Raw genomic sequence first — 26,620 nt, forward strand, 5'->3', positions numbered from 1 at the left:
ACGTGATATAACAATTTTAATGGCGCCACCGAGCCGACACTCGAGTACAAAGGATTAGTAAATCAAACAATACTGATAACTAACCTGATAGTATAACAATTTTCTGTTCCTACAGGCTATTATGTTCTAGAAATTTTGCTAAAATAAAATTGCGTATAACATAGAAATATAAATATTAAAACAGCTAGCTGACTATTTTTGGCCACTGTCAAAATAAACGGCTAAAAATATGTAATTAATTATCAATAAAATATATGCAACCGCCGTGCATGAAAATACACAATTTCAAATAAAAATGATTTAAGAAATATGTTGCAAGAAGAATGGAGAAAAATCGATGAAAATATAATAAATAATTAAATTTCATTGATGTCCAGACAATTGCAAGCCGTTACTGATGATAAAGGATATCCTACAAAATATTAATTCATTTGTTAGTTCGTTAATTCAGTGGTTTATTAAAAAAAGAATGTACTGTATGAACTTATCTCCTGATGGATTTTGTTCTTGTTAAGAATTATGTTTTATATCTTGTAATAAAATATTTAAATCTTAATGAAATACCATATCATTTGAAAACTGTGTTAATCTCTTACATTTTAGTGTATTTCATTTTTGTATTAACGTTCTACCAATAAAGTTATCGCCGTTCTAAGTAGTACATCTAGTGGTGTATGAATAATTTTTTCGGATATTGTAGCTAGAAAGGATGCACCGACTATAACAGGTATATCTAACCTAACCGAGGTCACGTGGCTCACCAAAAACTATCGGATCATAGCTGCTATATTTCTGTCGTTGTTTTAACGCCTATTAATCGAACGGGCTAAACGCACAATATTTTTTTATCGATGGATATTTGATTCTGTACGAGCCCGAAATGACACTCTATTAAAGTAATCGTACGACCCCTATAAAATTTCCACCGCAACGAGAAATTCCATCGATTCCGTATAAACAAATGCTCTTCAATTCGACCTCGATGGTCAGAGGAGGTACGGTTTTTATCGGTGTTCAGGCGCGGCAGGTAGTAACATAACCTATATTCATCGGGTAAAATATTTCTTCGGGATATTCGTCCCGTTCTATTTTCCAGGCTGGATACCCTAGTCGTTTCTCCGCCGACTTTATATCGATCGAATAAAAAGTTAACTATGACACGCACATAAAAACGGAATACATATTTCCCACGCATCGACTGCCCATCCAATCGGTAGTTAATATTTCAAACGAACACGTCCCTGTATAATGTATTTTGCACATCGTGCTTCTCTATTGCAATTTAACCTCTTAGCTGCGCCGATCTATTTGTGAGATCAATTTTCCTCGTGTTTTATCGATTACGTTATTGGATATAGTATTTTTTGACTAGTTGTCCTGAAATTATTTGAAATTGTGCGAGATTTTTTTTAAATGTTACACGCAAAGCATTTTAACTCGTTCCATGCCACGTGTATTACCGGTGGTACACTTTAACCTCTTCAGGTATGAATTTTTATTGTAGAGAACAATCTATTTAATTTTTTCTTTTATTCCATTCGATGAGGTTTTGTTAGTATTGCTGAGGGATTCTGTACCAAATAGTTTTTCAATTGATTCTCATTTTCTTTACACTTAAAGTACAATAATTATAATTTTAAGAAAACTAAACGTACACATATGTACGTGGCAGTATACCTGAAGAGGTTAGACTTGACCTTCAGGCCACGTGTACCACTGGTGGTACACGCAGATATATTTATTTAATGCGCTGGAAGTATATGTTTATGACAAATTTATTTCTATAAAATATATTTCTACTAAAAGATTGCGGCATTATACAAAATGAAGTATTGAACAAAACGCATAATTAATAATTACACGTGAAGGTTGATTTTCTTAAAGCAAGAGATGCGTAAAAATAACTTCTTTCGGGCAATCGTTGGAAAACGTCATTACTCTTACAGTTTTTTGTCTTGCTACTTCAGTACTACATTTTTTTTACATTTTGTTTATAACAAGAAATGCAACGTTGTCTAGCTGTCCTCGCTTTGCCTTCTGGCATCACTTGTCTCAATGGAAAATGATAATATAAATCTACGTGGGCGATTTATACTTAATGCGAGTTCTATTTCAATAGGAATAGAACTGGTACTACATATCCGTCGCGTATTTTTATACTGTCTGTCATTAGGGATAAAGAATAAAAGCTGAATAACTCAATCAATTAAAAAAATTAAAAGATGAAAGTATAATCCAAAGCAAGTTAACAATAGCAAATTGTTAAACTTGAAATAAGCGATATTATTTATTCGTTGGTGCCAAATCAAATTTGATTCCTTAGTATTTATCTCTTTCCGTCAACCGAATAAAATTTTGTCCAATTTTGTTATGTATAGTTACTCCAAAAAAGTATTTGGACATTAATATTTGACTTCTACGGCATATATTAAAAGAAATACACAGTGAAAGGAAAAAGTCCTTTACAGTATATTAAAGTAGTGTATATGTATAGATTTTATATATACATATATACATGCATAGGTTATATGGATTATATAGGTTATATATCAGTTACGCAAATTATATAGATATTTTATATTTTATGATATATTATATCCTAGCTTTATAGCCAAGTTTTCAGGGATAATTGTTCGTAAATCACGTGTGATTCCGAGTGTTTCGCATTACAATGAAGACTTACGTAGCGCAAAATAATGTTCTAAACAACCAGTTTGCAAATAAACATTCGTTTTATTTTCACGCATATTTTCGAAATTTATATTTATTGAAAAAAATCATACTCAGGTTTATCATTTTTTCCTTCTGTTTATTTTTTAATAACAAAATTTAATATATCAACTACAAATGAGAAACAAAATAATTGTGTAAATTTATTAATAATAAAGTAATATTTATAAAATAATTAACAATCATTAATTACTGTCGAAAACAAGCCAAAGCAAAGCGGTTGATCAGCCACTACATCAACTGGCAACGGAATCCTATACATCACGACAAAGAAAATATTCCCTCGTCAAGAATACCATTCAGATTTATTAATAATAACAAATCAAATTGATTAATATTAGAATAATATACATACAGTAATTAACAATAGTTAATTACTGCTGAAAATAGGCCAAAGCACTGCAATTCGTCACCTTCACAGTAATTTGCATCATAATTCTATCTAGCATTACAAAGAAAATATTTTTTCTCGCCAGAAGAAGCATTTAACAATGTAATATTTCCGATTGGAGATCAATCTGATTCATTACTAAAACATAAATTCACCAAAGCTATTAAAGAAATTCCAATCCAGATCACGAGTCCATAAATTCGACAAAGTTGTTAAAGAAACTGCAATCCATATCGCGAATCCAATAATAATTACCGTTCGGTAGGTACGCGATGATTATTTCACCTACACGCGAGCATTTTAAAATGGCATCGTTAACTGTTGGAAGTATTGCGTACACGATAGAATCATGTATTAAATGGCGAATGTTAAAAAGCAGGATTTGTTACAAAGGATGTGAAACGTTCGATTACACCGCTCGGAATTCTGGGTTAATTGAAGTACGTTCGAGTTGGACGACGAGCAGAATAATTAGAAAAATAATAGCGATAGATAGCAAGCCGCGTGTAATAAGCTGGAACTGCGTTCGCTTGGCGGTGAAATTAACGGATATCTCGCAACTGCACTCGCGTCAAACGATTCCAAGTTTCAGACTAATTCTCGACGGACCCGTCCTACTCCGGGCGTTTTCCACCCCCGATTCGTCGAATCAATGAGACAAATGCGTACGCACGCTGTGTCGCATTAAATCAAAATACACTGTCCGTGGTTGTGTTAGACACGTGGTTACATGGAAAGTTACTCATCAGCGGAGTGCTACTAGAGTATCGAAGTGATATCAGGAGAACTCCTTGTTGTCTTCTTTTTATCGTTCCATAGTTGCTGGTGCATATTTTCTATCGGCTTCTGTGAGGAATTCTCGATTAACACTTCGCACTCGGAGACATTTGAACTCTAAATTCAAGACGGTTTTTCTAAGCCACGGTATTTTATATTACATGATTTATAATTAGTGCACATCTACGTTTACGAAGTGAATCTTATAACGCATGGAACGTTTCTAAGAATTTTTTAAAATATAAAGAATGACAATGATTTAACAAAAATTATCTTGGAACGTGGTGCCTCGCAGTCGCTTGTCGAGTGGAAAACAATTTACCGATCACTCGGTTCTTCATGTAGGGAGTCATTCATTTCCAGTAATTAATTGCAGATTAATCTACGTAGACGTATGTAGTGTGATTATATCTACTATGTTCATATTTTTATAATGTTCGTATTAAAGAATATTTAATTCATCTGTTTTATTTTATCCATTTTATTAATCACGATAGGTGCTTAATATTTAAAAAATTATATAGTAATATTGAAGCTTATTGTAGCTCAATACTAAATTTTACTTTCCGTTTTTATTTTATTTATTTCATTAATTGTTAAAATATATATGTATACGCTCTTTCGATTATTTACAAAATGACAGTTCAAGCTGTTTTATTATATAAAAATCAAAGTGATAATGTAAAAGTTAACTTACAGCAAACCAACAATAATTCAGATCTAAGACGTTTGCTACATATCTTACATTACCTACAAAATAATAGTTCAAATCGTTCGATTACATAAAAATGAAAATATTCTTATAAAAATTAACTTGGAACAAGACAAAAACAATTCAGAACCTCGAGGTTTACTAAATACCTTATATACGTATATAGATGCTCACAGTTCAAGTATAATTAAATACAAGCCCTGTTCCCCAAGTTTAACATCTAAAAGGATGTCGAATATCCTAACTTGTCTCATTTCATCTAATCAAATTTCGCATAGACGCTCGGTTGCTTTCAAAGATGGTAGAAACACTCGGCTTCTTGGCTAAGAGCGGTGAGCACGTGGACTGATGTCAACCGAGCAAAAAGCTAACAACGAGTAACAGCGATAACAGATATCAACGCGGCCGTACATCGCACTTAAGTCGCTACCGCACCTCCTTCCTTTATCTGATGACCCAGTTTACTAACTTTCTTCCTGGCATTGCTAGACATATCTCTGTAATAGATTTACTCAGACGGAGCTTGCTGAGATAGTTGAAAACCCATCTGCGATAAGGGTTTCCGAGTTTTCCGTCTGTATTGTCGATTTTATGGTACTGGCAGTTTGTGCAGGTGTCGCAGTTGAACGATTATGACAGTTCTTCTCGCGGAGTCATACGGTTATGTATATTTGTCGTCCAGGTATGCTAGACAATTTACAGCTATCGGTATGTAGAGAAATTGCGATTTAATCCTTTCATTAGGGTAGTTTACTCCGTTGGAGTGACGCCGCGGAACGGGACATTTGTAGTGTTATATTACATTATATTGTAATATATTATATTGTATTATATAATATAATATTATATTATACGTAACTACGCTATAATATGCTGTTCATTGCTATAATATGCTATACAATGTTATACTATGGTAAGCTATACCATGCTATACTATACTATAACTATACTATGTGGAGCTGTATTATGTTAAGCTATATTATGATATACTACGCTATATTACACTATACTATGTCGTATTACATTACGTTACATTACATTACATTATGTCATATTACACCATATTGTATCGTGTTCCGTCCCGAAGACGCAAACGCGTGGAGTTTCTGCCGATGGGGTTTATGACACGGACGCGAGGAAGGTTATTTTTGAGAATAAGACCTCTTCTTCAGACTCTTGGTGCACTGCGACGCGATGAGGCACTCTCCTTCGGCACACTGCGACGCGAACAGTAGCCCTTCGGTTCCCAACATCGACGCGCACAGTCTTCGCTTCAACCAAACATTTTAACGCACGATTACAACGGAAGTTTCACAACGGCGACTACGAAAAGCACGCACAACACCAACGTGAATTACTATCGCGACGATTCCTAGTTTTCCCCATTAATTTGAAGAAATACCGTGTCGCGTCGTGTGCTGTATATTTACATCGGGGTAGCTTCGTGACGTACTACCGCGAAACACCCCTAAATATATTGTATTGTATTGTATTATATACTATTGCATTGTATTGTATTGTATTGTACTCTATTGTATTGTATTTTATTGTATAGTACTCTATTGCTTTGTACTTTATTGTATTCTATAAAATTACATATGTTACATTTATATAGTATAATAATGCCGTATATAGTCGCTACCCGTACACACAGCACGTCGCGTGGAGGCCGATTATAGTCGACACTCTTAAAGAAAGGGTTAAACACGCCACTTGCGTTTATCCGAGATTGCTGTATTCGATAGGGAGTAGACGGTTCTGAACAACCAATGGAACGCGAGGTGGCATTAAACTGTTTCCGGTATCCATTAATTTCGGTCTGTCCATTACACTCCTTCGATTTCGTACGAGGCGTCGCGGCAATCCACTTCTCCGTTCCGTTCAGGTAAATTCATTCTATTATCGGCACCCGCCCCTCCTCCACCGAGTCGTTCCGCTCATTTGTTAAAAGGTCACTCTCATGCGAGCCACACAAAGAAATAATTTTGTTTAACACTTTGTTCGTCCACTCAACGACCACAAAAGTTCGATCAACTTCAGAGACCATAATTGTAGTAATTTATTGGAAACAAATCGTCACATAATAACTATTATTTTCATTCAAATGTTTTCAATTATGTTTCATTAATATATACAAGAAGAATTTTCTTATGGTCATTCATATCCATTAGTGAATTTAAAACTTGTTCAAGTTAGTTATTACAGTTATTTCTTTTCTTTACAATTACTTATGTTCTTATTTATTTTCACAGTTTTATAATTAGGGTTGCTTCTGACTAAATTGCAGATGCTAATTTATGTTAATTTATGCCAAATAAATTTTATCTGCATCAGTTGCATGGTACTGCGACTATGTGGTCATTTATATTTATTTTTAATAATTTTAACAAGTCTAAAATAATTCGACAGTGCTTGAAATTTCTTATTTGCTTGGATTTTTTTTCTTTTAAATTATAACTACTATATAGATTCAATTCTAGATGCATAAATTGCGGCAACAATTTATATAAAATATATATACATACTGTAGGTGATCCAAAATAGCTTTGGATTTGAAGTTAAAATGGCGCCGACTACAAAATGTTAAGAATGCTGAAGGGACGGCGAGGTACGTTCCACTTTCGGTGTTGCCGTTATGTTGCCTATATATTATGTTTCGCTTTGTTCTAAATCATTTTTTACTAATGAATAATATTGATATCAATAATAATAGTGATAATAATAATGAGTAATATTGACTATTATTGGACACATATTGGACATCAGAGTTAACATATTCTAGCTAGAATTTGGGAACACTGACGAATAATATTAATAATGATTATAATAATAGTAATAATAAGAAGAAGAATAATGAATAATATGGGATATTATTAGGCATATGTTGGACATTAGAGTTGACGTATTGTAGACAGAATTTGGAAAACACGAGAATAGTGAAATCGAAAAACAATAACGAAGATATTGACGACTTTTGAATAAAATATTTGTCACAGTGGAATTTTTACAAATTCTACTCCGCTTGAAACTTTTATTCTCCTCCTTTTTACGCATTCGTGTTAGAACTTTTAAAGGCACGAGCCTCCTTTAAAAAAAAAGTTCCATAATTACTGTTATAAACAGAACTTATTAACTCTTTGAAGCACACGATATTAAAGAAATTAATACCCCAAGTTGCACAGAATATTTTTTACTACAAAAGATCAATTTCTTAATACAAAAGTTCAAGCCTCAATTTGACACGCGTAAAACGCACTTTGTTATACAAAATGAAAATACAATAAGCCAGAGAAATTATTTTAGATTCACAGTTACCAGTTTACCAACCGGAAGCCTATAAATCGGCTTTTTACTTCGATCGGTAGCTTGTGAATCGGTTGTTATGGCAATCAATAATATACTATCTATTATTGAGGTATTACTGCATAATTAATAATAACTTAGATATTAAATGCCTTTTGTGACAAATAATATAAATACGTGTTAACAATTTACCGATCGGTAGCCTATAAATCGGCATGTAAATGGTAACCAATAATTTGCTATCTATTACTGAGACATTATTATATAATTCTTTAAATATTATACCTTTCGTGACGAATGAAATAAATAAAATAGATCAAATAAATACAGTTTAACGCTAACGTTATGAAGATGTAAAATTGTTTACGGCCGAATGATCGGTCGGTAAAGTATTAACCCTTTGCAGCGGATCCATTTGAACTTAACAATTTTCCAAATATAAGTAAATTTGATAAAAATTATTTCGATGGGTACCATTTCTAGCGGCACCTTGGAGTCACCACTTGACCGCAAAGGGTTAAAAAGGCTTCGAGCGCAATCTAGCCTAAAAGAGTTAAAAACTTTTCTTCTCAGGTGTGATACAAAGCGTTCCTTGTAATCAACGTAGTAATCCAACGCGCACGGTTCGGTGCGAAGCCGTTAAAAATTATACAGGTTTCTTTGAATTATTCAAATTGAGTCCGCAGTTTAGCAAGCAGCGTGGTGGGGGTCAGTCGTTGGTGATTTCGCTCGTTTCGCGTTTACGCTTTGCCGGCAGCCGACGACCTGCTGCAAGAACCAAAGGATTCGAAGGAACACGGTCGCGACTGCGCCGGTTTGATAGCCGCTATCTGCTTAACGGACCGGTCGATTCCGCGAGCGGAGAGAAAAGGCCCTTGGACATTCGGTTTGGAATCAGTGATTCGCCGTGCACGGCCCATAAAACCCGGTGTACACCCCATAAAAATATCCGGAGCACGCGTATAAAGAGCCGAGCCGACGACAGATCCGTTCTTCTGGCAGCATTTTATTTTCAACGATCGCGCGGCACGGAGCGGCGCGGCGCGGCGCGCGGTTTTGCGAGACATTATTCGGGATTAATTCCGTGTGTACCTAGCGCCGGCTGCATCGGCCACGCGCGCCTCGTAATTCATTAATCCTATCCTGCTTTCCCCAAACCCGCTCCTCCCGTATCACCCCGGCCCGTTGCACCCCGAGTTGACCGAAAACACGCGCGAACGTCAACCGGCCGATTTTCACGAGCGACGAATCGCCGTCGACGTCGCCTCGTGCGTCTTAGTCGGGGCAATTGCTATAGGACTTGTAAATTGCTGTAGAGACATACAGTCCCGGATAAAATGATAGGATGTTTGATATTCTTTAATCTTTCGCATAATATAGTAAACTATATATAAATTATACACACCCTATATATTGGAAGTACTCTCTAAACTAAACATAGTAACTCCTTAAGTGTGTATATGAACGAAACTAGAGGAAAAAATATAAAAATGAGCTGATCTCCCTAGGTCAAAATGATAGGACACATTACATATTTTCTATTATTGTGTTCTCTCTCAGTCGTTTCTTAGCATATACTAGATGCGAACGTGTTAATCTGTCATTTATCTACAGTATTGGTGCAGTTAATTGTTAAAACAGCGCAAAATGGATCGCGGAAAATCATCAATCTTATTACTGTGGTCAGAGAATTGTACCATCACGAAAATTGCGAAGTTATTAGATCGGAGCCGTAATGTCGTTTACAATCTTTTAAAAAATCCGAAAATCTACGGAAAGAAGATAACACAGGGGAGACCTCGTACAACAACAGAACGTCACAGACGGGCTATACTACGCGTTGCATCAAATTATAAAGGAACCGCAAGACAAATCGCTGAGGAAGCGGTAGTTCCAGTTAACGCTTCGGACTGTACGACATATTCTACAACGAAGTGGTTGTATTAAACGCAAAATATTGAAAAAACGACTTCCTTTAAGTAAGCAACATAAGGAAGCTCGTTTAAAGTTTGCTCGAAGTCATGTTCTATGGAAAAAAAGTGAAGGTCTGTGATTTTTAAGCGTTGAAAAGAAGTTTAATTTGGGCGGCCCTGATGACTGGTGTTACTATTTTCATGACCTAAGAATTTTTGAGCCATGGACAAATGAGCGGAGGTAGTTTTATGATATGTTCCGGTATTGGTTATCATGGATCGATATTATCAAAGATCGATATTAACTTTTTATCGGACCGTATAAACAGTCAGAAGTATATAGACATAATAAAAGATCAGTTAAGCAAGCACGCGATCGGAATTGTAGGCAATAATTATATTTTCCAGTAAGATAATGCCGCAGTACACACGGCAAAGACAGTTAAAACATTTTTCAGTTCCAAAAATGTGACAGTTTTGGATTGGCCGACCCGCTCGCCCGATCTCAATATTATTGAAAATATTTAGGCAGACTTATCAAGAAGTGTATATGCGAATGGAAAGTAATACAAAGATGTCAGAGAATTAAAAGGCAGTATTATTAAAAATTGGAGTCTCTTAAAGCAAAAATGTATCAAAAAATTGTATAAGTCAATTCCTAAGAGTTTATTAGGTGTTTCACAACAAAAAGGTGACCTCACTAAATATTAATGTAGCTTTCAATAAAATATTTTTTTAAAAAAATTGCTTCTTTTTAGTAATGTCCTATTATTTTGTCCGTTTAAAATCAGCACATTTTTACATTAATTTCTTTAACTCGTTTCGTGCACGAGATACAAGCTCACTGTTTAGTATGCTTGTCTCTAAGAACATATCTAATAGATAAGGTATGTAAAATGTACGCATATTTTATTATACAATACTATGCGAAACATTCGAAAATGGCAAACGTCCTATTATTTTGTCCGACACTGTAGTCAAAATGATAGAAGAACTAACTATCGGTGGACGGATTAAGGTATTATTAGTATATAGAAAATTTTTCTACAATTGTTTCCCAATTTTTAACCCCTTGACTATAACGGACCTTGATACGCATCAGCCTTACCATACGGCAGGAATTGAGTTACGATGTGCACCGAGAACAGCAAATTTTTGGGTAGGGGTGTATTTTTATAAAAATATATCTCAATGATCTAGGAACTAAATTTCAGTATATTAAAACAATATTATTTCCCTCTTCGTATTCCGAACCCGATTAATATTAAGGTAAGACTTTTTTTCACAACGTATCTAGTAATCTAGTAAAGTGTGATACAATTATAAATGGATACAATGGATAAATACTAAATCTTACATCACATTTCCTATATTTGTAATGTGCCACACTTCTTTTGTCACGTTTTCGTCACACTACACACTTGCGCCTTCTGTCTAATTGTGGTAAGATCTCTCGGAATAATTATCGATAAAATTGTCAGGATGCCTATAGGCGCTCTCACTGTTACGAACGCAAAATTTCTAAGCGCCTATAGGCGGCCACAGTAGCCTAGGGATTAGATAAGAATGGACAGTTTGAGAAGATAGGATACGATTATTTGGACCGTTTACTGCATGAATCGATTGACTCCATTTTTCGAAAAATATTAAATTGCGGTGTCAAAGTATAGACTTGGTATAGTCATAAATTTTTTTATATATAATAACTTTCTATGGCAATTAAGATTAACATTATTAAATGGCGAAAATTTGTTGGCCACTGAATAATGAATCATTTATTTTGGAGGTCACTTTGGTTAATGCAGTACTGTAATGTAAATCGTTGCAATAATGCAGCTTATATGCGCTGGCAAGATATGAACGATGACGATGAATTTTTTAGTGTCGTTTTTTCAGAATTTAAGTAAGATAAATTAGTTGGTCACAGACTAATTGTTGCAGAATCAAATACATGTCAAGTTTAATTTATTATTATTATGAATAAAGTTTAATTTGGTATATTTTGACGTCTATTGTGAAGTTAAAATAAATATTATGAAGGATAAAATTTAATTTGGTACATTTGAACTTTTACTTTGAAGTCAAATTAGTTATTATGAAGAATAAAGTCCAATTTGCTATATTTGAACTTCTATTGCGAAATCAAATTAGTTATTATCAAGAATAAAGTCGAATTTGCTATATTTGAACTTTTATTGTGAAATCAAATTAATTATTATCAAGAATAAAGTATAATTTGCTATATTTGAACTTATAGCATTTTCATCGAACAACAAATTAGCAACGTTTCTCGATATTCTTCCTAATTGTGTCTAGGAAAGGTACACGATCGATAATTAAAAATATTTTTTTACCAATAACCCAAATTTCACTTCTATGAAAACCGTAGGTCGTTCTGGGAATCATTTGACGCGGCGCAGAAACAAAACATCATACGCGACAAATACGAATTAGTGAAGTGGAGAGCGAAGGTACACTTTCGCGTTTTACGGATGAACGGGTAGCGGTCCGCTGCACAAATTCCTTTCCGTGCTGTGTGTACATGTATGACTTATTAATCCCTTTGCGGCCTCGCAAACAACGGCTATCGCGATGCATTTTAATTAAACGCAATCTCCGTGCCGCGAGATCGAGCCGGGAATGGATGAACGATCACGAAAGATTCGGGACAAATGAAGCAAAAACATAATTCAATGGAACGTTCACTCAGGTGCCGTCAATCAGGGCTTCCTAAATTCTATCAAAAATGAATTCCGCGTAGCTTCTCCCTCGATTCGACACTTTGTTGGCAAAGCTACAAAATTGGAGACACCGCGGAGACTTTTATATTATTCAACAGTGCTGGAATTATTGACTGCAGAAGTGATAAACTCCGATGTCCCTTTCGAACGTCAAATTATTATGCAGTATATGTTTGCAGGAATATATTTAATAAAAAGTTCTAATCAAAAGTCTCCGCATTTTGAGTTTCGATTCCAAATTTCAGACCAAAATTTGTGACCAAATTTTAGAATTTAGACAAAACATGGCTGATTCACCCTGTTTTGCTTGGTACTTATCTTATAGGTGACACAACATAACAACACGACTACTCGACGACTCATAGGTGTCATTACTCTTCGATTTTTAGAACAACTCTGACGTCCCTTTCAATAGTCGAAAACTGTTAGCCGATCTTCGTTGTTTAATCTGTTGTCATCGCAACATGTCGCGTCTCTTGATCCCTACAATGTCTTTACAATCTAATGCTCGCCTTATATTTACCATACAATAGTATAATGTAGCATATCATAGTATAACATAGCATAGCATAACATAGCATAACATAGTATAACTTAGTATAGTGTAGTTATAGTATATTATAGTATAGTTATAGCGTAGCATAACATAGTATAACGTAACATCACAAGCATAGCATATCATAGCTTAGCATAGTATGGTATAGTGTAGAAATATATTTAATAATAAGTTGTTTACAATTAGAAAACTATACACTAGAATAATTAACAGAAATATACCGAAACTGAGAACACGACTACTCGACAACTCTTAAAAGCTACATTGTTCTTATAATCCAGCGCTCACCTTACATTTACGATACTACATGTTAAATAATTCAGTCGCGTATAATATTCTTATTTGTACATGTTCTTTTTCGTGATATCGAATAAGAATATACGTATTTGAACCCACCACGAAGTGTTAAAGTTACTTATAGTCGCTCAGTTTAATACTTTCTCGAAAGTTTATCATTCAGTTAACAATAGTATGCGCCAACGGTAAACGCGTAAATAAGTGAACAAAATTGTATACAAATCGAAACGCATCGATAAGATGCGCGCGCTGCTGTGATTAATATTGTCGTTCATAACGGCACTTGTTGTTTCTTTTTCTTAAAATTTATTACGAGTGAATATATTGTTTTATAATTTAAAAAACATTTCTATGTTTCATATTCATTTCAAAGTAATATTTTCTGTGAAATAACTGAAACGTTTTCTTCCGCCTTTTGTATTGAAACATATTGCGTGCAACTAGGGCTATTAATTTCTTTAAAATCGCGTGCCACGAAGAGTTGACGAGAGCACAAATGGTCTAAACAATTGGTTTACGCAGCTGAGGGGTTAACCTCTTAATTGCAGACGACGTGTATACGCGTTAGAAAAAGGGTGAATTGACATCTTACAACAAAACTATTTCTCCTACGATTTAGGTCAAAATGCTTCTGAAACATAGTCATATATTTCACCAACTTTAGGATAATTTTGGTACTACCATCAACAAAACTACACCCAGTGTGATCGAGAAAATCCATGACAGAGTTTATCTCCAAAATAGATCGACGCAGCTATGGGGTTAATTTAAATGGACCTTATAGCTTTAAATATTATTGGCTTAATATATTTGCAGAAAAAAGATAGTAATAGGCATGATAAAATGGGGAAGAATGGCAAAAACACCAACATGCAAAATCTTTATCAGAATGAACGCAGATGATACACAGATTTCTGAGAAGATAATTCAAACCTTTTGTTACGGCGTAACAATGAATTAGAATAGGTAAAAAGTACCACATGATACGGCGCAACAAAGTTGCAAACTCCGACCGTAGGCGCGACCATGCGACCCTTTGTCGGCTGCATGCAGTCAATGCTAAGCCCTGATTGGTGCGCTCTTGGGCCACCAAATTAGTATAAAAGGTCCGACAAAAAATAAAATTCAACATTCAATCAACTACAACCATACTACGCAGAACCTCTGTCTCTCGAAACATTACCTCGCTAGTCCAACATTAATATTAAAGTGATTTATTGTAAACTTGACTGATTTATTTAAACATTCACTTGTGATTAATTTCTCAACGTGAAGTCGAACGATAACTGAAAGCATCTTTCAATTAAGTTGCCTCAGAGCTACTTCTATTTTCGTTCGCGCCGAAACACCTTTGCACTCGAATAATGACTCTGAGACACCACTAAAAATTCCATCATATTCGAAAGTAATTTTTACATTATTACATTTGTTTATCTTTAAAAGAATCTGTTAAAAGTGTAAAATAATTCCAGAACAATAGTAAAAAAAACTACACCCAGTATGATCGATAAAACGCGTAACAAGATTTATCTTCTAAATATATCGACACAGTTACGTGGTTAAGTTTCCGATTTCGAGAGAAATTAGATTTTAAAAATAATATACTCCTCTATACGGGAGTCTCGGCACGTTACGCGTCCTATCCCCACTCCTTGGATTCGAAATCCGGCTTAATCCCCTGCAAACTTTCCAGCCATACCCAACTCGAAAAGTAATAAATTGGTTAAAGCGGCACTCTAGAAAGACTTTCTAAAAAGTGATAACACCTGAATCTTAAACCATAGCGTAAATCCAGCCTGGAATTGAAGTCCACCACGCAGGCAAACTGCGTAACTTAATTTCTATGGAACACGGTTTCTATGAAAACGTTTTACGCTATCGCGATTTAAATAGAGCCCAGTAGATTGTTCCATAATTATTTCGATCCCCAGGCGCGAGTGATCCGGCTTTCTAAAATCGCTGATTGAAATATAATCCTTGAAAGCTATTATTGAAATATTAACGAGCCTAAGTTCATTACGTTTGTTACGCTCATAGTAACGGATTACATTTGTCGGTAAGATCTACCCGAAGATAGATCTGTCTGAATATAGATTTACCCGAAGATGGATCTACTTTTAGTGATCATATCCAAATCAACTTCCTATTTTTTTTTTGTATTAAAAAAACCAGGATTTTTATTCTCTCTAAACTCACGTAACTTAAAGAGTTAAATACAATATAACTGTACGTTTATATTTAACCGGGTCTTCCAAGCTCATTCATGGTTTCTTTAAATTTCGTTTTATTGTATAAACGTAACACAGAATATGTTTATAAATTTCAATCAAAGCTTTCGACTCGTTTGCTCCCATATTCTTGTATTAAAAACTATGGTTTTTATTTTCTTTAAAATCGCGTGCTTCAAACAAATAAATATAATTGTATGTTTACATTAAACCGAGGCCTTCCAAGCACTTTCAAGGTCATGCATGGTCATCCATAATTCCTTCAAATCTCGTTTTGTTGTATAAACGTGACCCAGAAATCGTTTATAAAGTCCGAATCAAAACTTTCGGCACGTTTCTCTGCACCAATCGCAGCGGCCCGTCTCCGTAGCGTCGCGAAAAAATCGAGCCCACGAGCAAATTCGTTTTTCTTCTTGCCGCTTTGCTGCGTCGCATTCTGTAATACGTTTACGAGACGCGTTCCGATCGTCCCAGTGGAAAAATCAGAATTTTCTCGCTCAATCCGCGACGGAACACAAGGCACGCGCGCGCGCGCGTGCGCGTTATTATATTCCGCTTGCATTAAGTCCAACCTTTGTTCGAGGATTTAATTGAAAGCAAAAATGGACGAGTCGTTTGAAGCATATTTGCGTACCAATCTTTTCCTGCCGCCGTACGCCGGTTTTTCATGGTGGACGAATATGAAATAAATAATTAGGAAATACAATTGTATGAAAAATATGTTCCACTATTGTGATCCCATCTGCAGCGCGTTTCGTTATCTCTGAGCGTGTTTCATCTTCGTGAATTCATTTCGAGTTTTATACGCACAGACTTATTAACGCTGAATGGAGACCTCGGAAAGATATTTATTTGAAGGTATTTAATAACGAGAATTAATTTATTGTTGGAAGAGCGTACTCTCGACGTAGTAAATTATAATATCAAGACTTTTGTGATAACAATAATTCCTTATTCTGGAAAGGAGAGGACTTTTTTCTGACCATGACGTTTCTCCACTCATTCACTTCTTCTTTTTATATAAGGATACGCCGATTTATCGATATTCCCTCATATCGACACAATCGTAACGATGTTATAAAGGTAGATTTTATAATAAGGTTAATAATTCCGCATGGTATGATATTTTTTTTTAAACAAGTTCCTTTATTCAAAGGTACAGTACAAAAGTTACAAATGTACTTTGTTTTCTTTCTTTTAAAACAGAAGAGAAAAAATGTAATATATCGATTTTTTACGCCTTCACATTGAAATACCAAAAATCTCGTGATCAATTATTTAAGTGTTAATACCTTAATTGTTCAAACTTAACCTGTTAACTGTGTTCGTCGAATATAATCGTCATGGAAAAATGACCGTATTTCGTGTCGTCACCGTCATGCTCATCACGTGTGAAAAGTGGCGATACTTGGCTATTTAAATTGTATAATTTTAGTAAAACTAAAAACATATTCTCAAATTTCAAGATATCTGGCTGCACTAGAATAAAATAAACAAATAAAAGATATGAATAATTTAAGATGAATTGATACGTCTCCATATGCACTCACTGACTTCAACGACAAACATTTTTCAGACATCAGGCACTTCATGCACGAACAATCCTACACATAAATATTTACATTTTTATAAGAATAAGTACATCGTACAGTAATATATATATATATAATATAATATTGCGTAATCATGTAATATAAGTTTATAACTAATACAGGTGTTTAACGTGCCGAGTTCTTCGCTTTGCCGAATACCACTCTGCAGCAACAAATTAATTTTTAACTTTTAGAAGTATTTAATTATTCCAGCATGTTTCGTTTATTATATATGTACTATATGTTAATGTTAATTTTTCATTCAATGTTTTAACAGCAACACTTATCACAGCTAAGTTTCTACAGCCATATAAAAAGATTTCTAACAAAAATAATTTGTTAGACTGTAGGTAAAATTGCTTTTTACAAATTCTTCACAATTTACCGACCTTTAGCCTATAAATCGGCTTTTATTAGGCATTTATTTTAATTTTGTATTTTTATACAATTTTTTAAATATTAGGTATCTTTCGTGACGAGTAAAATAAATAAAATAAATACAATAAATATTGTTTAACATTAGGCAATATTTAGTTAACATTAAATATTAGTATTAATGTTATGAAAATATAAAAATGTTTACGACCGAATAACCGGTCGATAGAGTGTTAATAAATGCTCAACTACATATTGTATATCGACCTTTGATTCAAATGAACAATTAGAAAATTGCTACAAAGCGATAACAGGCTTACGGCATTAAACCTTTGCATTAAAATACGTATACTGCGTATTAAATTTATATGTAGGTGTCATGTCAATAATATATTTTAAATTATGCAAATGAAAAGCGATAGGGAAAATAAATAAATATATCTTTGATGGCTGATAGTGAACATACGACCGCTAAGGGTTAAAGCATTAAATTAGCATGTGCATCGAGACGTTTTTATAGAAACTTTTGCACGTCGATACAGTGCGTTCGTCAGTCTCCGAAGACTATAATGGGGGAAAGTCTTTCGAGAAATACGTCGATGGTGGTAACACAGGGACAGTATTAATTTGCCGGCTGTGATTTGGTGGGCGTATATCGACCTTGCTTCCCAATGCGTGAAATTGCGACCACTGCGGGTTACCGAGCACTGGCTAAATCCCTCGAATTTTAATTTCACGTTTCTATCTCGTACGCCACTGGTCACTTTTAGTTGCGTGTAAAAAGTCAATAGCCGCTTAATTAAGGCTGATTATAATTAAGATAATTTAAGATTGATCGAGATCCGCAAACACCAGCATTTCTTAATCAATATAAGAACTCTCGGCGCGATTATTTCTTTAAAATAAACTATAAATGTAATCAATGATCGTTTTATCCACTGTTGTATTCCGTTGAAAAGTATTTTATTTGAATCCTTTCCACTCAACGTCATTTTAACTGTAAGTTTTAAATCATTTTTCTGAATTATAGTATCTGCATCAAAGCGCATTTTATGCATATAAAATTGATTCTTGTGACTCATGCAAACAAACAGTTATAATTTTAACAGTTTTTAAAATCTAAGTTTTCTAGTATAAAAATTATTTTGGAAGGTGATAGAATAATTTTAGTAGTGCCTCGGAGTGCAAAGGATTAAGATACACGGAAATAACCCTTTAGAAGTAATTTCTCTGGCTTATAGTACTTCTATCTTATGTAAGGAAGTGCATTTTATGCATATGTAATTGATTCTTGTCGTTCATAACCTTAACAATTTTTTAAATACATACTTTCTTAGTATAGAGATTAATTTGCAACGTGATAGAACAATTTTATATTGCTTCACAGTCATCACTCGGGTGCAAAGGGTTAACTTGGAGATGATGGCACGGGGGCTTAGAAGGTGACCAACGCGCCCGGTTTAATAGAAACACATCTAATTTAAAGAAATGTCACTATGTAGACATTTTAATCATAACCGTTGACTCAATGGTGCGATGAAATGAATGCCGTAAACATTTAAAAATAGAATGATTTACACATGAAATATAGATTTACATATTGCGCGCGTGCATTATGATGCGTCGTATCGAAGTACATTATATTCCGAACAAAGAAAGGGTGAACCAGCACAGTCTTCGTAATATCTCGCGACTTTTTCACTACAGTTTTTTGTAATTATCATTCCTAGCTTCTTTGAATTATTTTTACGACACATTGTGCAAAATGGTTAGACCGTTCGAGCATCTCCCGGCATTGCTTTTTATCGATGACACGGTTTTCTCAGCGAACTTGCATCTGGAGAAATACGAACCACGGTTTCGCGATCACGGCATTTTGTTATATGCGTTGCGACTTTCATTCGAAAATCGGAAATTTGAATATTTTCGCGTGTTACTTGTTTGAATAGTACCGTCGCGTTTACTATACATGTATTCGATAACAGTTCTATTGCTAATTTTTAATACCACTTTAAAATTTCACGCAGCAGTCAACTGTACGCAATCATTCGATCCGATAAATCGACCGATGATTTTCCTAGATTGTATTTCACAATCATTTTCGGTTTTCCACACGAATAGAATTTCTTCCGTAGAGTAGCCTTTTTCGCCGAATATGTATTTCGATGAAAGCACCAATTAGTCTCTCCTATTTTTTCATTTTAAGGAATATTTTATCTCCGGAGATATGATATGAGTTCTCCGCGTTTTAGTTTTTCGGATGCTACTTCTACCGAAGTTCCTCGTCGATCTTTTCTCAGGATACCCACTAAACGTGCGCGCTCTGTGATTCATTCTTAGAAGTTGCGCAAAATCCAGCGCCACGGAAGTCGCCGGTAACCTCCGTCGCAATTAGAACGTCAAACATGGTTGTTCCGGCCTGGGCATAGGGCCCCAAGAACGGCATTCAGACAAGGAAGGCCAATTTACAGTTTATGATGCTAGTAATGGTAAAAAGCTATTTTTGAGGAACCGAACCATCAAGTAATTTTAATATTTCGCGCGACGCATGGTAATCGGTTTACAATCTCTTGTTCTCGGTCTCAATAGCAAACGCTGGCATCATAAACCTCGGGGATTTCCAAAGGGCTCCGCGGACAGAGGCCTGAAGGCCCAAGCCAGGCTCGCGACCGTTCCGCGAACGGCTATTTTTACGGTAAATTCAGACCTGGAGGAAATCCCTGTCAAACGTTGCTAAAACATCCCCTACCACAGAGTTCCTTCCTATCCCTACTTTTAAACATTTTTCCACTTCCACCAAATTTCTCCTGCAACCGAGTTTTCCTAAAAGCTAGCACGACATGAAAATAACAGAATCGTTTTTACATCGAAGACAGCCAAGTTAGAATCGTTTTAGCAACAAGTGAATCAAGTTAGAATCAAGTTAGAATTGTTCTTGCACCGAGGTAGCAAGATCAAGGAATCATTTCACTATTTCACTATTATATATCGCGACGTCAATTACATCGAGATCACTTCTGTACAAAGTGTAAATAAACGGATTCTCCGGAGTTAAACTTACACCCTTTCTTCGTTAACCGGTCGTAAATCTAAGTCGTCAACGAGGCGAACGATACGACACAACAATGGTTGTACACTGTAACTTATCTATTGCAAACGATATTTCAACATTCTATATATCGCATAATAGAATATTATGCATAATGTTATATTAAGATTGCAGATTTAGATATCGGTGTTTCTGCAGACGCAACTTTGAATGCCACAAAAAATTACTATTGCTCATCTGAAATCACAACGTATTTTACTGGTTAGGAGAATACAACAAAGGGATTTCAACATTTAGCCGTACATTTCACTGAATACGACGATATAACCTTAAGTATAGCAGAAGTCGACAATTTATCATGAAATATCGTTGTTTCTGTAGAAGTAGCTTTGGATTTCGGTAAAAACAATTATTTTTCATGAGAAAATACAATGTGTTTTACAAGTTAGTACAATATAACGGAGGAATTTCAACATCAATCTGTAAATTTTATTAAATACGACGATATAGCGTTATGTAACGCTGAAAACGGCGCCTCAACTTGAGGTATTGCTGTTTGAGCAGATGTAGCTGTGGAATTCGGTGTTACGAGCCGAGGGCCACTGCACACGTGGCCGGAGGTAAAAGAGTTTGTGCGGAAATTTTGGAGGAATGCGTTGACTGGCCGATGTCTATTTCATCACCGGGTCACCACCTTGTAGGATACGTTTCACGCACTTGCCGTTGCCTATTTCATCAACGGATCGCCACCTAGATAGGAGGTTGGTTTCGTGGACTGGCCGGTGCCTATGTCATCACCGGGTCGCCACCAGATTGGGTAATGGGGTTTTGGATTGACTCTAATTTTGCCGCGTAACTTCAAAAGAAATATTAGTAGATACACCTCGAGCGGTAAAGGTGTATCTTTGTGAGATCGTTACCAACAACTGACTCGAGCAGGGAGATGGAATGAAATAAACGTGTACACTGAATTGAAGGTAAAAACTAATATAATCTAACAACTTCAGTCTATTACAAGTGCGTAAGTGTAGTGTAAGTTTCGCAATGGTCCTAAGACACGCTCCCTGTTTTTCGCACCAAGTCGGCGGGGGTTAACTATTGCTCGAAGGAGAACTTGGCTCGATCTTGCTACGTCTCGCGTCGCGATTTGACTTGAAACTGCCCGATGAGAAGAGAAATCTTAGCCCTTTTATACGCGGCTGAACTAGAATATTTGGTGGTGGGGACTGGGCCTACGTGATCAGATCATCCCGCGGATGATGCCGTGACATGTGGTCCCAGCCCTTAAACTGGCGTCCGTTAGAAGACTAAACATTTTTGATGTTTGAATCGTGGGGGCCTACGCCGCGGATGATACAGTGACTCGGAAACGGATGGTCCCACCGCTGGGGTTCGTCGGAAGACTAAATGTTTCGTCCCGAAGACGGAAACGCCTGGATTTTCTGCCGATGGGGTTTATGACACGGAAGCGAGGAAGGTTATTTTTGAGAAGAAGGCCTTTTCTACATCTGGCAACCAGAAACATGTTAATTTCATTACTGCCTTCCTCAATAACCATTACGTGTCATAAAGAGAATTGCCTAATTGCATTTTCGAAGCCCACAGTTGGGACGTGCTATAAACCGGGTAATCCGAAGGGTCACCCGAACCGAGTACGCGACGGTACCGCAACCGTCGTAGGCTGACCTGGACGATTCCCGTAGCGTTTTTTGACGTCGTAAATTCTACACAACTCAACACGGTCACAGTGCGACAAGAGGGTGTCGCCGCGTTAAAGGAAGCACTGATTGGTACTCTGCAGCAATCGGGAAAGGTCAATCAGTGCCCTTCTATCATACCAAAATGCAATTCTCGAGGAAACCCCTAAAAAAGGCAGAAACGCCCACACCCCCAGACGAATCCCGAGTTCGACGATCGAACGATTCGTCTAAGACATTCAACACTCTTCTTCAAAACGTTTAAGGAGACACATCGGTCTCAATACTTCGGCGCACCGCTAACATACGAACGAAAGTCTCACAAGGAGACTCCGGGAGAACACGCACAACAATATCTTAAATATATCTAGGTAATTCCTCGGTAATTCGTCAAACTACCGTGCCGCGTCGAGTGCCGTATATTCTACAAAAGAAAACTTCGCGCCTTACAACCGCGAAGCTGAGTCAATTTCGGACGACACCGCGCGCACCTCAACACTTAACATTTATATTATGATCGCGGAGTCGCGCTCTCGGCCGACGTTAGCTAGCGTAAACCCTCAAGAAGGAGCAGAAAAAACGTCGGGAGTAATCTCCGTACGTAATATCGGTAACAACATCTATTAAACATCAGTGTGTCGTGGAGGAGTCCTGCGTAAACACCTCCGGAACTAATACTCCGCGATATAAACTATCTATCGGGTTGTAAAGCCGATTACGCTGTGCGACGGAGCAGATTAGTCCCGCTGTCCGTCTAATTAAAGATGAACAGCTGTTTTCCTTTTTTGCGTATAAAATGTATCGCTACAGTGACACGAAGTCGAACTGCAGGAATGTAATAGTTAATCGTTGTGTTGCGTGTCCGGACCTTGAAGACTGAACTTGAAGTACTATATAAATATAGACTCAGTTCGATGGTCTAAGGTGGAAGCTGGATGTATCTAACCCGACTCAGGCTGGATGAAAGACGATGTTGAAGATACGTTGATTTATCGCTATACGAGCGATGATGTGACGATCAGGAATACTTGTTGTCGCTACACGAGCGATGATGTGACGATCAGGAATACTTATTGTCGCTACACGAGCGATGATGTGACGATCAGGAATACTTGTTGTCGCTACACGAGCGATGATGAATACTTGCGGAAATCAGAATACTTGTTACGAATAATACAGCGGAAAATAGACTACTTGTTGTCGCTATACGAGCGATGATGCATACTTGCGGAACATAGAATACTAGAAATTGCAAGTTTTGTGCCCTTTTTATAATTTTCCCGAAAGAGCGCTCGAACGCGGATTGGCTACCGATGAGGTGGAAAGGGAAGTCAGAGGGCTCGGGCCTCGCTGTGACGTAGGACGGGAAAACCCAAGCTAGTGACGTAGGACCCCGAAACCCAAGCGAGCGGCCGGCGCGGCCCATCTGACAACCCTACCATAGACCGGGAAAACTAATTTCGACGAAATTACTTTACTATCGGCTGTACTAATAAACCGATTTAGTCGAAATGCGATTTCTTAATTTGATTTCGCGATATAAAAAGGGCACTAAAGTAATAGCCTTCTAAATTGAAAAATCCGGAATTTGAAGAAGGGTTATGAAGGTATAATTCCGTTGTAGGACGGAACAATCAGAAAATATAATGTATTTTACTTATAGAATGGAGGAATCTCAATATTAATCCGTACATTTCATGGAGTATGCCTTATTCATAGCCTTAAGTGTAACTGGAGTATAAAGTGAGAGTTTAAATAGCTCAAGCTATAATATATTATGCGTTATATAATAAACTTATCTATTAAACTAGTAACTTATATATTCCAGAGAATATTTCAACATTGCACGTATCGCATAATAGAAAACGCATCGCGGCACCGCGGACAATCCCGTAAAACTGGTATTCAACGTGTTAATAACGAGTGTCTTAAGTATATGCTATCCGTGAAAGAGCTTCCCCAGCGCATTACTCATCCTGGCAGCAATTTCCGTGGTTACAAAGATAAACGCAACGTTCGCACATTGTATTGGCATTTGCGCAAGTTACGTTCACGCTCGATATGAATTCGCGGCCGGCTCTTGTCGGCTGTCCGCGGTATTAAGAGCGAAACCGTCACTCATCCGGATCGAATTAGGGTTCGCTGGATGTCCGCGATACCGTACCAGGCCCATTATTAATCTCCGGACGACGAACTGACCGGCGATGATCACCGGGGGGACTTGGCACGTGGACGCCAGCCGGGTGTCCATTGCTTTATGGCGCGGCCGACAATTTATTGGCAACCGGGAGGTGTTCGCGCGTCGAAAAACGCGCCAGAAATAAATGAGAGTTTAAAATGCGTGGCGGATACGGGGCGCAAACGAAACGTCCGCTGTCATCGGTGACATTTATGGACGGGAAACAATGAGCGCCGCAAAAAGCGCGCGTTTCCGCGAGCTGCGCCGCTACCCGCCTCGACCACCCTCCGATTCGATGCAGTCGGACACGTGGAACGTTGCACCGATTCCGACTTGTTTGTCGTTGCATCGGATAATGTGCGTTCCAGCTCGATGTTTCAACGACGCGACGCGCTTCTTCTTTCGGACACCGGAAATCGAGAGTTCCAGTTCTGCTGCCGACTGCCATAAGGTTTCTCTCTTCGTTCGAGATGTCTCCTCATTGTTCGCCATGCTCTTCGGCATCATTGTCCGTCTTCTGCGTGCTGCGGTCTATTATTAACTGGAATTTTTACTTGTGTTATTAAACTTGTAAAGTAATTAAAAGAAGGATATGACACGTTCATCTCGAAAGTGACCTAAGTCCATTTATACTTCAATTTTTAGAGAGATCTTTAAGGGTTTGTGTTTCGATGCAATTAAAAATATACGTACAGAATATTAGTTAACCATACTGCTTAAGTACATCCATGGAAGTTCAATTTATATTTCTTAATCAAATAATGGCAATTATTAAGCGAATGACATGCATTTTCTTACCAATTTTTTCATTCAACATGATTTAAGACGCTTCAAATTGAAAGAAAAAACAATACTTAATTTATGTTATGTATCTTTACAACACTTCAAAAACATAATCTATGCGATTCAAAACATTTTTTAATTACATAAATTACAAAACAATTGACTGCTCATCTATATTTTGTGTATGAAAGGGATTGGAAGACGTCATGATGTTCCGGTGTACATATCATTATTTTAAAGGTATCCAAAAAGAATTTTTTACAGACTGGAACTTTTTCGTTTTTAGAATTGAACAAATACATAAAAGAAGGAAGAAAGAAGTTAAGGAAATTAACCTCTTAGGCACGGCTGAGTACATTGGAATCAAGATTTTCATCATTAAATTATATAAATTATAATTTTTCTTTGGGCACTTTCAAAATAAACGACTTTCGTTCGTGGTTATTGGCAATCATGATTATTGGTAGTGTAAATTTGTTATAATAGTATTGAACGAAAACAACAACGTGGCAAACAATTTTTTGATACAAGAAATGAGTATTGTAATGTACATATTTACAATGGAATCATTTTCTGGCACTATTTCGCATTTCTGCAGTTTGTAATATTTTACTCGGTTTTCGGTGCAGACGTTTTGTAATTTTAGAAATATTTAATGCTTAAGTGGTAAGAAAGGCAAAACAAGCTTGAGGCTTAACATGTTAAGCAGTATTATTCTGCAAATTGAAATGATTGTTATGTTAAACAACGGCTGAGGTAATTAACATAACTTACGCGATGCGCTTAAGGTGGTAGTAATTAGAACGTTTACTCTGAGCATTATTAATCATTTGCGATTGTATGTGTCTAATCGTGGCCACCGAAGCTATTTATTTAGTTATTTTTATTTTTACGTAAAATTGAAATGAATTATTGCGCTGCATATATCTAAACTTTAATTAATAAAATTATTTTCCGTACTTGACACTTTACGGCTGTCGCGGTAACCAATAATTTTTGATCTATAATTGAGATACAAGTGTTAAATTATTCTATTGTTGAAGGTTCAATATTAATAATAATAGATATAATATAATAAATAATATAATAGATTATAATCGAAATATAATAATATAATAAACTAGCAAACCTGGCGAACTCCGTTTCGCCACCAGATGGCTTCGTTTTTTGTAACATTTCGTTTGGGGATTAAAAGATGAAGAAAAGTTATTTTTTTTGTTTTATAAACCATATTGGTTTGTAGTACATGTTATGTATCAGAGATGGCACTGTATGTGAAAAATGATTTTCCCTGTTT

Source organism: Augochlora pura, chromosome 5 (assembly GCF_028453695.1).
Source record: "Augochlora pura isolate Apur16 chromosome 5, APUR_v2.2.1, whole genome shotgun sequence".
Classification (NCBI taxonomy): domain Eukaryota; kingdom Metazoa; phylum Arthropoda; class Insecta; order Hymenoptera; family Halictidae; genus Augochlora; species Augochlora pura.